General features: G+C 37.2%; 2 long non-coding RNA genes across 2 annotated transcripts in view; both read left to right on the forward strand.

The window, feature by feature from the left end:
* The window catches only part of LOC116557095, a 73,219-nt gene that overhangs the window by 8,356 nt on the left and 50,286 nt on the right, over positions 1-14,577 (forward strand). The gene's annotated exons all lie outside the window — the stretch shown is intronic.
* Positions 6,299-13,484, forward strand: LOC116557096. Its single transcript, XR_004271358.1, has 2 exons — positions 6,299-6,626; positions 12,710-13,484. It is a non-coding gene; the product is annotated as an uncharacterized LOC116557096 (long non-coding RNA).

A 14,577-nucleotide genomic window follows, 5' to 3' on the forward strand; every position in this document is an offset into this window, starting at 1 on the left:
GTATATATCCAGTTGTCCAAGCACCAGTTAGTAAAAACACTTATTTTCCCATTGAATTTTCTTAGCACTCCTGTCAAAAATCAATTGACCATAAATATGATAGTTTATTTCTGAGCTCTCAAATCTAGTCCATTGATGTGTCTATCCTTCTGCCACACCACACTATTTTTATTATGCTAGCTTTTTAGTAAACTTTAAAGTTTTGAAATCAGGGGAGCTGACATGGTGGCTCACAACTGTAATACCAGCACTTTGTTAGGCTAAGGCAGGCAGATGGCTTGAGCCCAAGAGTTCGAGGCCAGCCTAGGCAACATCATGAAACCTCATTTCTACAGAAAAATACAAAAGTTACCCAGGTGTAGTGATGTGTGCCTGTAGTCCCAGCTACTCAGGAGTTGAGGCAGGAGGATCACTTGAGCCTGGGAGGCAAAGGTTGCAGTAAGCCAAGATCATTGTGCCCTGAGCAACAGAGCCAGATCTTATTAAAAAAAAAAAAAAAAAAATTGAGATCAGGAACTGTGAGTCCTCCAACTTTGTTTTTCTTTTTTTAAGATTATTTAAGCTAAGGCTGGGCATGGTTGCTCATGCCTGTAATCCCAACACTTTGGGAGGCAGAGGCGGGCAGATCATGAGGGCAAGAGATGCAGACCATCCTGGCCAACATGATGAAACCTTGTCTCTACTAAAAATACAAAAATTAGCTGGGTGTGGTGGTGCACACCTGTAGTCCCAGCTACTCAGGAGGCTGAGGCAGGTGAATCACTTGAACTCGGGAGGTGGAGGTTGCAGTGAGCTGAGATCAGGCCACTGCACTCCACCCTGGTGACAGAGTGAGACTCCGTCTCAAAAAAAAAAAAAAAAAAAAAGATTACTTAAGCTATTCTTAGTCCCTTGAATTTCTGCATGCATTTTTAGATCAGCTAATGCAGAGGAGCCAGCTGGGATTTTGGTAGGGATTGTATTGAATCTGGGGTTCAAGTTTGGGAGTATTGCCCTCTTAACAATATTAAGTTTTCCAATCTATGAATGTGGAATATCTTTCCATTTATTTGTCTTCTGTAGTTTTGTTTTAAAATTTTTTATAGCTTCAAGACTATAAATGTTGTACTTCTTTCTTAAATTTATTTCTAAGTATTTTGTTCTTTTTAATGTTATTATGAATGGATTGTTTTCTTATATTTCCAGAGTGTTTGTTCCTAATTTATGGAAACAAAATTGATTCGCATATTGACTGTGTCCTGCAACCTTGCTGAATTAGTTTATTAGTTCTGATAGGTTTTGTTTTTATTGTTTTGTCCTTTAGTAGATTTCTTCAGATTTTCTATATATAAGACGATGTCATCTGCAAACAGAGGCAATTATAGTTCTTTCTTTCTTCTTTCCTTCCTCGTTTCTTCCTTCCCTCCTTCCTTTCTTTCTTTTCCTAGAACCTCCAACATAATGTTGAATGGAAGTGCCAAAAATATAAATTCTTGTTTTTTTCTGATCTTAGGGGAAAATAGTCAATCTTTCAGCATTATATTCTATGTTGGCTGTTGGTTTGTTATAAATGCCCATTATCAAGTTGAAAAATGTTGCTTCTATTCCTAGTTTCTAGAGTGTTTTTATTATGAGGAGGCAATGGGTTTTGTGAAACTATTCTCTGCTCCTCTTCATATTTAAAAGATGTTTTTGTTGGCTATAGAATTATTGGTTGGCACTCTTGTCTTTCAACACTTTGAATATATCCTTTCATTGCTCTGGCTTAATTGTTTGTATTGAGATATCAAATGTCAGCCTAAAATTAACGAATGCTCCTGGGTAGAGGGAGGCTCTTCATCAAACCATAACCTAGTCTATACTTTATTCCTTTAAAACGGGACTTCTTTAGCCCCCTAGCTTATTGCCAGTTATTCTACCAAAGCAATGTTTAATTGTGGACTGGGCTGAAGCATCTTCTGACTTACATAGTGACCATACATTTCTTTCAGTAGCTTTTAGAAGATAAAATTCACACTGAGTAAAATAAAGCATAGGAGAATGGTAACTTCAGGTTAAGTTACTCTAAGATAGAAGGATAGTACTGTGGCCAACTGGTGAAGGCCCTATTTTATAGGACCACAATCTACTGGAGATCCTGTTACCTTCTGTTAAGTGGTCCTCTCCCATGAAAGACCATTTAAGTAATCTTTGTGTCTAACTGAAAATAAAACTTCTAGGAACACTAATTGAGTTGACAGGCAAAGCTACCTATACTTCTTATAAATTTATTCATTTATCTTCTGGCTTAGTTTTTTGTTTTGTTTGTTTGTTTTTGTTTTTACAGAGTCTCACTCTGTCGCCAGGCTAGAGTGCAGTGGTACAATCTTGGAATCTTGCCTCACTGCAACCTTCAACTCCCTGGTTCAAGCAATTCTCCTTTTTCAGCCTCCCAACTAGCTGGGATTACAGGCATGCACCACCATGCCCAGCTAAATTTTGTATTTTTAGTAGATACAGAGTTTCACCATGTTGGCCAGGATGGTCTTGATCCCCTGACCTCATGATTTGCCCATCTCGGCCTCCCAAAGTGCTGGGATTACAGGCGTGAGCCACTGTACCCAGCTTATTCATTTATCCTCTAACACAACTTTCAGATGCTCAAGCTGCTTCATGCAAAACTTTTAGCATGCTTATGAATTTCCATAATGCCGCAATTAAGTCTCCTAATTCTTGGTAGTACCAAAATTTTTTCAGCATTTGTAATATTCCTGCTTGTGATTGCTTTGTAGGAAGAGGAAATTTGGGGCTCCAAAACTGTCTGTAACTTTTATAAGCTAAAGTCAGTACAATTTCATTTATTTTAAAGCGGTAAAGAAACAGCAGTACTCCAGAGAGTGTGCTTTATTCTCCAGCCCTTGAAGCACAACTTTTAGTGAGTATCTCTTGGCACACCTATGCATGCCCAGCTTTATTAGATCTAAACTGTGTATACTCTTAGACCTATGAGCTCCAGATGGCTCACAGTGATCCTGCCACCAGCTTTAATATGGAAATGTAAAGTATAGCTATTTTATATCTCAACTTTTATTACTCTCAGTAGCTGGATATAGTTCCCATCTCATTGACTTTTTTAAAAAATAAAATAAACAAATTACTTATCTCTTATTTAAAGCAGCAGTGGTAGTAAATCCAAGGAGTGTCCTTGAATGAATGTCTTAAAGGAGCAGCAGGATTCTATTTTAAAAAGATAAAAAGAAGTAAAAGGATTGGGATTGTGGCAAGATAGAATAGAAATGAAAATTCCCTTAAAGAACATGCTGTAGGAATTGAAAATCTTTGATAACAGTTTTTAAACTAACAATGTACCATAGTGTTATACCCAAGAAAATAGGATAGTATACCTGAAGAAATGCTAATTTATCCCTTCCTTACAGATTCTCTTATGGCTTCATGTTGTAAGGAACTTGGATTTCCCAAGGAATTAGAATATACCAGCAAAGATCAAGTGCTTATATAAGAAAGCTCAGTATCACAGTTTTGTACCCCATTTATAGCAAGTACGCAGATCCCTAAATCCGGCATTCTGTGGGTGAATAATACCCTTGGTTTTAGTTTCTTTTCTTTTCTTGTTCTCAGTATTGACCTTGACTTCCTTCTATATATTTTAGTTGTGTTTATTATTTTTATTGTTATCTTGCTGTATTTGTGCAAGCCTTCTCAAATCCTTTTTGGAACAAACCTAGTGATGGATAGATAGACATATAAAAATAACAGTTAGCAACTTACAATGATTACTATATACTCTACAGTTTTATGAGGGAATAAATGGCCTGCAGAGTGAATGTGGACAAAGCCAGAGAAACACTATTTTGGTAAGATTATTTTGACTCTATATTTTCTCTTTTACTCATGCCCAACCAATATGTCTTAGAGATTTCTCTTTTATTGGACACCTGAATATCAAAGGGATAGGATGATGATAGAGATAAAATTTCAACCTCCCTTCTGATACCAACCTGGTACTATTTAAGTCTCATGCCATCTAAGGCCTGCATTTCACATGTCCCTCTTCCAGCCCCCAAATATCTCTCTCATACGGGGCTTACCCAATGTACAAATGATGCCTAGATAATGTGTATCATCTTTAAGGATTAAACAGATCATTCATTTATTTCTTATCCATTAATTCAGAGTCTATTGTCTATAGGGTATGGTGTTCTATTGGAAATCCTTGTCTCAGCTTTTAAGAAATTTAAATAATATATTAAGAAACATGTAACAATCCACAACTTAAAAATCAGTGTGGAAATAATGACACTTCTTTTGGCTTGATATGGAAATCTTGTCTTTGATTTGCCACATTGCATAATGGCCAATACTCAGTCGAGTTCATTCTCACTTACTCCATGATTTCTCTTGCCACATGTTGATTCCTATGCCCTGCTTAAAATTTAGTTCAGAGTTCTATCTCTTCCTCTCTGCAAACACTCCCAGCCTCACCATGAGGTAACACCTTGTGCAGAGATCTGTAGCAAACATTTCCATCCCTACCTTCACATTTTATAGGAACATTTGAGAACCTCTTCTGCAATTTCTTCAGAAAATAAAGGAAAATAGATGAGGTAGATCACTCCAGAGCTTCTCTTGGTCTGGATAGTCTAGATTGTCACATAGCTACAATCTACAATTATCTATCTAGCTATCATAGCCCAATTCTATTCAATACAGGTATTGATCGACTTATGACCTATGCAACTTACGACCATTCGACTTTACGACTACAATCGCTAGCCACAACTGCTCCGCGTCTGGCAGTGCAAATGTTGCCCAGCTGGGCGTAGGACAGTGCGGACCAGCTTCCGGCAGCACTACCATCTCCGCATTCACCATTTCAACTGTTATCCCAGACTCGGTACAGCAATTTGTGTTTTGTGTCTTGGATATTTTTCATCAAACCCCTCCCAATAAACTTCTTATACATTTCAAAGCAATGGACCCAAACATCAAACGATTTGCAAGGATTGAACGGATGGCGCACGATGTGTTTCATCCGTATCGTGAAATTTATGAAGAAAAAAGGAAACATACAATTCAGACAAAGCTCACCATGTTTATGAAAAAACCAACTCCGGCAACCCCAACTGCTACCTCAGATGACAACATCAACGATCCACAGCCAAGCACCAGCGACCAATAAAATGTTTCGTACATGTTTATATATTTTGATATGTTTTGCAATTGGGAAATGTTTCCTATGGTATTTTTTACACCTGTATTTTGTATTTTTGTATGCACCTGTATTTTGTAATTTTGTATGTTTTGCAAATATTAAACCAGTGTACTGGTAATGCAGTGTTTTACTTAAACCTGATGAATGTAAAAATAAGAAACAAAATGGTGTAGAGATGATACAAATGGCATAAAATGAACAAAGAAAATTATGATATATAACAATAATGAAAGAAAATTATGATAAAATATGACTTAAAGATTTTTATAACATCTTTTCACAGTACTGTACATATAGCCTACTCAACTTACGACTGAATCATGTTACGACCGGTCTGTCAGAACCAATCGTGGTCGTAAGTCGAGCACTAGCTGTATTTGAATGTGTTTTCCTTCTAGTTTTGATTTTATATGGCTATGTGGTTAGACCAATATTGAGGGACCAGTTTGTTTGACAATTGCATTTTCAGAATTAATAAGAAATTGTTAGACCAGGCACAGTGGATCATGCTTGTAATCCTAGCACTTTTGGGGGCTAAGGCAGGCAGACTGCTTGAGCCCAGGATTTCGAGATCAGTCTGGACAATATGGTAAAACCATGTCTCTACAAAAAATACAAAAATTACCTAGGTATGGTGATGTGCACCTGTAGTCACAGCTGCTTAGAAGACTGAGAGGTGGGAGGATTGCTTAAGCCTGGGAGGTCAAGGCTGCAGTGAGCCATGATTGTGCCATTGAACTCCAGCCTGGAAGACAGCAAGACCCTGTCTCAGAGAAAAAAAAAAGAAAGAAATGGTTATTCTGGTTTCAAATATTAGTCTCAAGGATTTCATGTGTAAGAGTCACATCCATTAATCCAATCAATTCTAGGTCAAGGCTAGTTGTGGTGGATCACGCCTATAATCCCAGCATTTTGGGAGACCAAAGCAGGTAGATCACTTGAGGTCAACCTGGCCAACACCGTGAAGTCCCATCTCTACTAAAAATACAAAAATTATCCAGATGTGGTAGTACACGCCTGTAGTCCCAGCTACTCAGGAGACTGAGGCAGGAGAATCGCTTGAATCCAGGAGCCAGAGATTGCAGAGATTGCAGTGAGCTGAGATTGTACCACTGCACTCCAGCCTGGGTGACAGAGATCAGTCTCAAAAAAATATTTTAAAAATCTAGGTCAAGCTCCTGAGTCTGCAAAGTAGAGGACCAGACCTGGGTGCGGGGGAATTTATATTCTAAGGCTATTAGCGTGAAGCAGGCAGGACCTGTATTTATTATTCTTTATATTAAAGTGTCTGATCCATAGTAGACATTTGACTGAATGAATTCATTCAGTATCTGAATGAATGAAAATTCTCCTTTCTCAAGCTTCTTAGAAATCACTCTGCTGACTCTCCTGGTGATATCAATCACATCACACAGAGTTTCCTTTTTACTTCTTGGTAAGTTGTATTATACCAATTTTGTAAATGGAAAACCAAGATTTAAAGTAGTAAAATATATTTTCTATCATAAAAATTTAATAGAATGACTTTGAAACCCAGGTGTATAGAATTTCAAAGCCCATGCCCTTTCCATTACATCATGGTGCTCATCAGAATAGAGATTACAGTTAGCTAGAGCTTGAACCTGGGAGTTCAAGCTTCTTAGAAAAGGCATAATTTGAACTGGGTTTTTAAGGTTGTGTAGTACTTCAACCTAGAGACAGGATAGACAATATCAGAAAAATATGAAGGAGCAAGAGATTGCATGCTATATTAGGAAAATATTAAGTAATAAAATTCAACTTGAGTGTATAAGCTATAAGTTATCAAATGATGGGGGATAAACCCAGGAAAGTTTGACAGATCTTTAAATTCTTGAATGCCAGATGGAGCAATTTGAACATTCTTCTATGGGTATTCAGAAGCAAACAAAGGTTTTTAAAGAACTTATGAAACATGATTAAAGCCATACTTTACAGTGATGATCAAGTTGACACGTTCCTCAATTGGAAGTAAAGAGACAATTTAAGAAGCTATTGAAAATAGTGCGAGTGATGATAGTAAGGGTAGGACAGTGGGAAAGGAGAGGAACAATTCAAAGAAGCCCTGAGCTTCAAGACAAGGTAGGTAGGGAATGGAGCATTTACAGAAATTAAGGACTTAAATCAAGGGTGTAGGTCAATCATGCTTTTGGTTTTGTATACATTACATTTGCATTGCTTGTAGGATATCCAAATGTAGATGCACAGCAGGAAGTTGGAATGCCTGCCTGTAGTTTGAAAAATCTCCTCTAAAGTCATCTGTTGGGGATTATTCTGCAGAGGGACAGTAATTGAAATCATAGAGCAAATGAGATTGTCAGAGGCAAGGTCATTTAAAGTAAAGACTTGAACAAACCTCAGGCAGGAACATTCACGGGGCAGAAGGAGGAAGAAGAAGCCTCAAAGTAGACAGAGAAGTTTGTGGTTGGAGAGGTAGGTAGCTATTACTTCCATCAAGGGGTTATTTCTGCTAGTTTCAAGACTGAGGACTACTGTCTTAGTTTAATGATAGAAGATGGTGAAAATAGCTAGGAGGAACTAAGTTGGTAAATATGGATTAGGCTAAGGTAAATTTGATGAGCTGAATAGAATTTTTTTGTGACCATTGACTTTCAAAACTTTTTTAACAAAGTTTTTGTATCTTTGTAAAATGTTACTTCAGACCTGGTTTATTTCTCCAGGCTTCCCCCTGCCTCCTTTTTGAATAAAAGCAGGTTGACAAAGTCTAGGCCATACTGATGGACAATGGATTTCTAGTAAATCTTACTTAGAAAACATTTAGGAATACTATTCTAAGTTAAATTTCAGACTTGCTTCAAGTGTGAATTGAACTACCAGCAACTGAAGTTATAGTACACTTTGAATTAAAAATGAAGTCAATTAATTGTATAACTTTATCTTCACTATTAAGATGCTCTTTTATTTTTCTAATATTTTGTCTTTGAACTACTTAGTAATAAAGAGAGGTAAAATTGCTTTTTAATTACAGAAATTATTATTTTCTTTTTTACAATTTCAACCTTTATTTTATTTTATTTATTTATTTATTTTGAGATGGAGTCTTGTTCTGTTTCCCAGGCTAGAGTGCAGCAGCGTGACCTCAGCTCACTGCAACCTCTGCCTTCCAGGTTCAAGTGATTCCTGTGCCTCAGCCTCCCAAGTAGCTGGGATTATAGGTGCGTACCACCACACCCAGCTAATTTTTGTATTTTTAGTAGAGAAGGGGTTTCACTGTGTTGGCCAGGCTGGTCTCAAACTCCTGATCTCAAGTGATCCAACCACCTCTGCCTCTCAGTGTGCTGGAATGACAGGCATTAGCCACCGTGCCAGGCTCAGCCTTTATTTTAGAATTAGGAGGTATATGTGCAGGTACATTTATTTTAGAATCAGGGGGTACACGTGCAGGTACATTGCAGGAACACATACGTGTGTACATTTTATAATGCTGAGGTTTGGGGTACAATTGATCTTGTCACCCAGCTACTGAGCATAAATACAACAGTTAGTTTTTTAACCATTGCTCTCCTCCCTCCCTTCCTACTGTTGTAGTTACCAGTGTCTATTGTTGCTGTATTTATGTCCGTGAGTACTAATGTTTAACTCCCACTTACAAATGAGAATATCCCGTATTTGTTCTCCTTTCCTGAGTTACTTCACTTAGAATAATGGCCTCCAGCTGCATCCATGTTGCTGCAAAGGACATGGTTTTTTTCTTTCAGATCAAGTGTAGAAAAAAATTTTTAACTAACTTTTATTATTAACTTCAATTGATATGAGAAACCCTGAAAATAATCTGCATGAATCTGTAGCATATTTGGAAGATGTCTGTATTTCCATGTTTATTTGTTGTTGTCATTAAAGCACATTGGTTGGCAAAAATATGAAAAGCTATCCATGTCATTGTAAATAATTATGTTAGGAGAAGACAACCAGAATAAAAAGTTTAAAAAGATGGGAAACACTCAACAGCAATTTAACAGAGTGGTCTCTAAAATAAAAGAATTTGTTACAGTACAAGACGAAACTATCAATCCTCCAATTTATGTTATTTCTAGCCTAAAAAATAAAAAAAGAAATTAAGCTTTACTAATCATTAATATAGATATTTACATTGGTACCTTCACACCCTCTGTATATTAGCAAAGTTCAGATCATACCAAGTGTATAAGTTACACCCAGGGCATATTACGAGAATCCAAGTTCTTTGAGAATTACTCCAACACTCTTGGATTAACTTTCACTGTTTTCTATGGATTGTGATTTCCCGTTCCCATTAAGTTACCTTAAAACTTACTATTTTCAATATTATAACCTTTAAATACTTTGTAATGAGGCAGACAATGACCACGAAATGGTTGTGTTCTACTGGTTATCCTTCTCAAACAACTTGAAGTAGTTGTTGAAATAAAAAATTGAGTTTACATTGCAAATTAGTTAAGTGCTCCAAATTTGCTGAACTTTGCTGCAATTACAGGTATGTCTCCGTACAATGCTACCAGGTAAATACTTTTTAAAGACAGTTTAAAATTCATTCCATCAAGATAAAATTGATGTTTTATCAATGAGTGATTCATCAACTGTCTTTTTGAAAGAAACTCACAAAAGTAGAAAGCATTTTGAAAACGAATCTTTAGAAACATTTCTATTGTTATGTGGTTTTGCTTCATGTTAGCAGCAGATGTAAATATGTCACCTATAAATATCCTTATAATTGCTTCTTAATTAAAAATACACAAACGAAAGAAAAAAATCTTAAACCAAGCATGCTAACTGGGTGCCTGTATTCCCAATATCTCAGGAGGCTGAGATGGGAGGATCGCTAAGGCCCAGGAGTTTGTGTCCAGTCTGGGAAACAAAGCAAGACTTTCTCACTAAAAATAAAACCTAAAACAAACAAACAAAAGCAACTGGGTAACGGCTGGGTATGGTGACTTATACCTGTAATCCCAGCACTTTGGGAGGTTGAGGTGGGCAGATCACAAGGTCAAGAGATGGAGACTATCCAGGCCAACATGGTGAAAACCCATCTCTACTAAAAATACGAAAATTAGCTGGGCGTGTTGGCATGTGCCTGTAGTCCCAGGTACTCGGGAGTCTGAGGCAGGAGAATCGCTCGAACCCAGGAGGCACAGGTTGCGGTGAGCCGAGATCGTGCCTCTACACTCCAACCTGGTGACAGAGTGAGACTCTGTCAAAAAAAAAAACCTTGGTAGCATTTTATATATGTTTATAAATTTTCTAAATAAAGAATTTCAGTGGGTCATTAACTCATTGCTAAAAATGTAACAATTCAACTTCTGATTTGGTGTCAAAAACAAATATCTAATAAGACATCAAGTTTATGAATTTCAACAAAACATTTGTATAATTGTTAGGATTGAAAAATTAGTATCACGATTTTTTAAGTGCTGCCTTTCATGTACTCTTTCCATTAAAAATACAGATTTTTGTGAAGTATAATTTTCAGCTCTGATAGCCTTTAGAACCAAGTATAAGAAGCTGAACTAAATTTTTAGGTTACAAAATATTACAGTAAGACTTTCACCCAATTTCAGCATATGGAATTATATAGCTTTCACTGAAAAATTAATAACTTTATTAAGAGCAAGCATTTCATATATCAATAACTGGAAAATTATTTAAACATATTATTTTTCCCTTTTAATCTAGTCTTTAAAATATTCTGCTTGTATATCTATAAGTATTGTTAAAAGAAAATCTTCAGCCAAACAAAATTTAAAAGAATTGAGCAATGAACAATTTGTGAATCGGGCAGCCCCCCAGAATCACAGCAGATTCAGAGGGGCTCCATGGGTGCCTCATGGCCAGAACAGATTTACAGAAAAAAGTAAAGTGCCATACAGGAATTGAAAGTGAGATACAGAAACAGCTGAATTGGTTACAGGTTGGCATTTTGCCTTATTTGAACAGAGTTTGAACACTCAGTAGGGTATGAGTGGTTGAAGTATGGCTGCTGGTATTGACCAAGACTCATCTATTGCTAGAGGTGCATGCTTCTAAGTTAGGTTTCAATCTTGTCTACCCAGTGAGTTAGGTTGCAGTTCGTCCAAAAGGACTCAAGTACAGAGTCCTTCTCTGGCCATATTTAGTTTGCTTTAACATTATGTATATAGTATACCCCATATAATATAATGGTACAGTAGCCTATTATTCAAATAGTTAAGAGTCCATTAATTTAATAAAGTAAAACATACCAGGCACTGTGGCTCAAGCCTGTAATCCCAGCACTTTGGGAGGCTGAAGAGGGTGGATCACAAAGTCAGGAGATCGAGACCATCCTGGCCAACATGGTAAAATCCTGTCTCTACTAAAAATACAAAAATTAGCTGGGGGTGGTGGCGTGTGCCTGTAATCCAAGCTATTCGAGGCTAAAGTAGGAGAATCGCTTGAGCCAGGGAGTTGGAGGTTGCAGTGAGCTGAGATCGCACTATTGCACTCCAGCCTGGCAAGAGAGCAAGACTCTGTCTCAAAAAACAAACAAACAAACAAACAAAAAAAGAAGCAAAATAAGATGTTTTTCTTTCAGAATAATAATTATATTGGAGAGTACACAGTATGTTAATGTCTTATATAAGCAGTAACAAGGTTGCATCACGATTTCCCTGGACCCTAGGCCCTTCTGCCTTCCTAAGTCCCTTCCTCCATAAAAATATTTAAATTATATTTTATGAATGCATTGGTATAAAGGTGAGTATCTTATTTAATTAAAAGCTAATTTCTTTATTATTAAAAAATTAAAAGACTGTATGTACCCGTAAAATTATTGTGGGTCCAAAGTACCATGTCCACTGAGCCACATGAATATGTTGGCCCTGTCACCGACACAAGAGATGACATGGAGCTTCTAAAGCACACTCCATTTTACCCATCCGCACATTTAGGTTTGCTTCATAACTAGTATTCTATTTGTTGCTAAAATAGTCACACAGGAGAACCAGGTGTACTTTGAGAAATGGCTGAGTCACAGAATATTTGTTTTCTCCAAATAATCCCTCAAAGACTTGAAGCCTTCCTGTTTGAAAGATGGTGGTTTCCTCAAAACAGCAGCCAGGACCAGAAAAAAGGGAAAACAGGCAGCTGAAGCCACCAGCTAGGAACAGGTGGACAATGGAGGCAGACTGTAGACAGGTCCTGCCAGAATCAATAAAAGAGGAAGTCAGGGCTCCAATCTTTAACAGAATTAAAACCCAAGCCCCTTGTCATGGCCTACAATCCGGCCCCCTGCCATTTTATCCTGTCTCATCTGCCCCCTCGTTTCTCCTTCATCATGCTGGCCTTCCTCCTGTTCTACCAACACAAACATACTAAGCTCACTCCAGCCTAAAGGCCTTTGCAGGGAGACTGTTTCTCCACATTGGGGAAAAGCTATCTCCTTTGTGTCACTTGGGACTTTGCTTACATGTTACCTCCCCAGAGAGCTTTTCCTCCAAAACCCTTCCCTCACCACTCTGGTACATCACCCTATTTTATTTTCTTCAGAGAAATTACTGCTGCCTGAAGCCATCATGAGCATTTATTCATCTGCATATTGCCTACCTCCCCAAATTGAATGTATGCTCCGTGGTTGTGGAGAGCAAGTCTATCTGGAATCCTTAGAGCTCCTTGGTGTCTAGAACAGCACCTGGCATTCAAGAAATGCTTATCCAGTGAGTAACTATGCTCAAGTGAACATCTCCCTCCCAATCCATTCCTCCTCTACTTCCATTCAAGCAGTTCAGTTCAGGGCCCTGACTTGAGCATATGATCTTTCCTTTTCAGAACATCAAATCTAATTCAGCACCTATTTTAACATATTTGAAAATAACATTTTTAACAGGTGACAATACATCAGGCAGCTGAAGAAAACCTACCTACATATCTTAAATCTTTTTACTTACTGGTACCAATGCACTTCGCATGAGTATGTATCACATTATTAATAAACTGAAATGTCATTGTTACATAAAACCTCTTTGTGCTGCATCCAGAACTTCAGTGACAGTTTGGGTGAAATGACATAATACATATATCGTATCCAGTGATCGTGCATCTTTTTCACAAAAGTGGAGGCAATAGCAGAGAATATAGAACTTGATATTTAAAATATGAACAGTAGTAACATTCACAGGGCCTCTTTCTACAACCACACAGAGCTGTTTCCAAGCAGGAACGTTTCTGAAGTCCCTTACTGCATACTTTCATCCTCTATGGAGCAGTGGTAGTGTAAGCCTTATTGTTAAATGGTCACTAATTGGTAATACTCAACTTTAAAAAACTCAATAAAAAAACAACCAACCAAACAAAGAAAAACTGTGGAAGATGATTTTTAAGTCCTCCCTGCCTCCAGAGACTGATTCTTATGTCAGCTGCCAGAACTTCTGCTAAAACCACTTCAATTTTCCACTCTCCTTGCTCACACTTCATTACCCATCCTTCTCCACACAGGCTCACAACCAGCCAACCAAGAGGAATTTACTTACTGCTGGTGTTGTGTTCAGTACTGTGCCAGAACTTTGAGGATAAGAAGATAAAGTGTGAAAAAATATCATTTCTGTTCTTGGAGAGTTATAGTCTAGAAAAGAGACAAAATTACTAGGCATAAAATAATATTGAATCCTGAAGGACAAAGTACAACTACAGGAAGTAGACGCAGGGCTCATTCTCCAAATAAGAGAGAAGGGCATTTCAGGCAAAAGGGTAAAGACATAAAGAAAGAATGGATATGGCTTGTTTGTGGACTTTGAGAAGATTTGGTTAAAATGAGGTCTTTGTTGGGAAAAAGTGGGAAATGAGGTTGATTAACAAATCAGAACATATCATCAAGACATGGAATGCTAGGCAAAAGTATTTAGATTTGTTTGAGCAGAAGAGTTAGTATTATATTTACTCTGATCTTTCGTCCTATGTCCCATTTTGTAAAGAAAATAAGACTTCTTTTTGTTGAATAACCCCTTCCTGGAAGTCTTCCATTTGCAGTAAAGACAGTCAAAACCCTTTGAAGATATGTTAAAAACAGTGACTGAAACCTCAAGCTGAAATTTTTAGCATTGATATGTTTTTTCAATGTCCTTATGCTATTTTTATACTTAAATAATTTGGTTTGGAGAAATGAGAGAAATGATCTTTAATGAGATGCGACTATTTTATGACAATGAATGGGTTTTTTATTTCAGCTCATCTTAGGACACAGTTGCTTTCTCAACTATCATAGAAGCTTTCGGTTTGTCTCAGGATCTAGAATAAGAATATTGTATGCAGCTGGGTAATACACAGCCTAACTTTTAATACCTTTTAAAAAGTTAATGGTTATTTCTAAATTACTTTCAAAAGAAAGAAGAAAACTGACATTTGCAGAGCATGTATTATGC

Source organism: Sapajus apella, unplaced genomic scaffold (genome assembly GCF_009761245.1).
Source record: "Sapajus apella isolate SASKATOON/1434 unplaced genomic scaffold, GSC_monkey_1.0 scaffold18, whole genome shotgun sequence".
Taxonomy (NCBI): domain Eukaryota; kingdom Metazoa; phylum Chordata; class Mammalia; order Primates; family Cebidae; genus Sapajus; species Sapajus apella.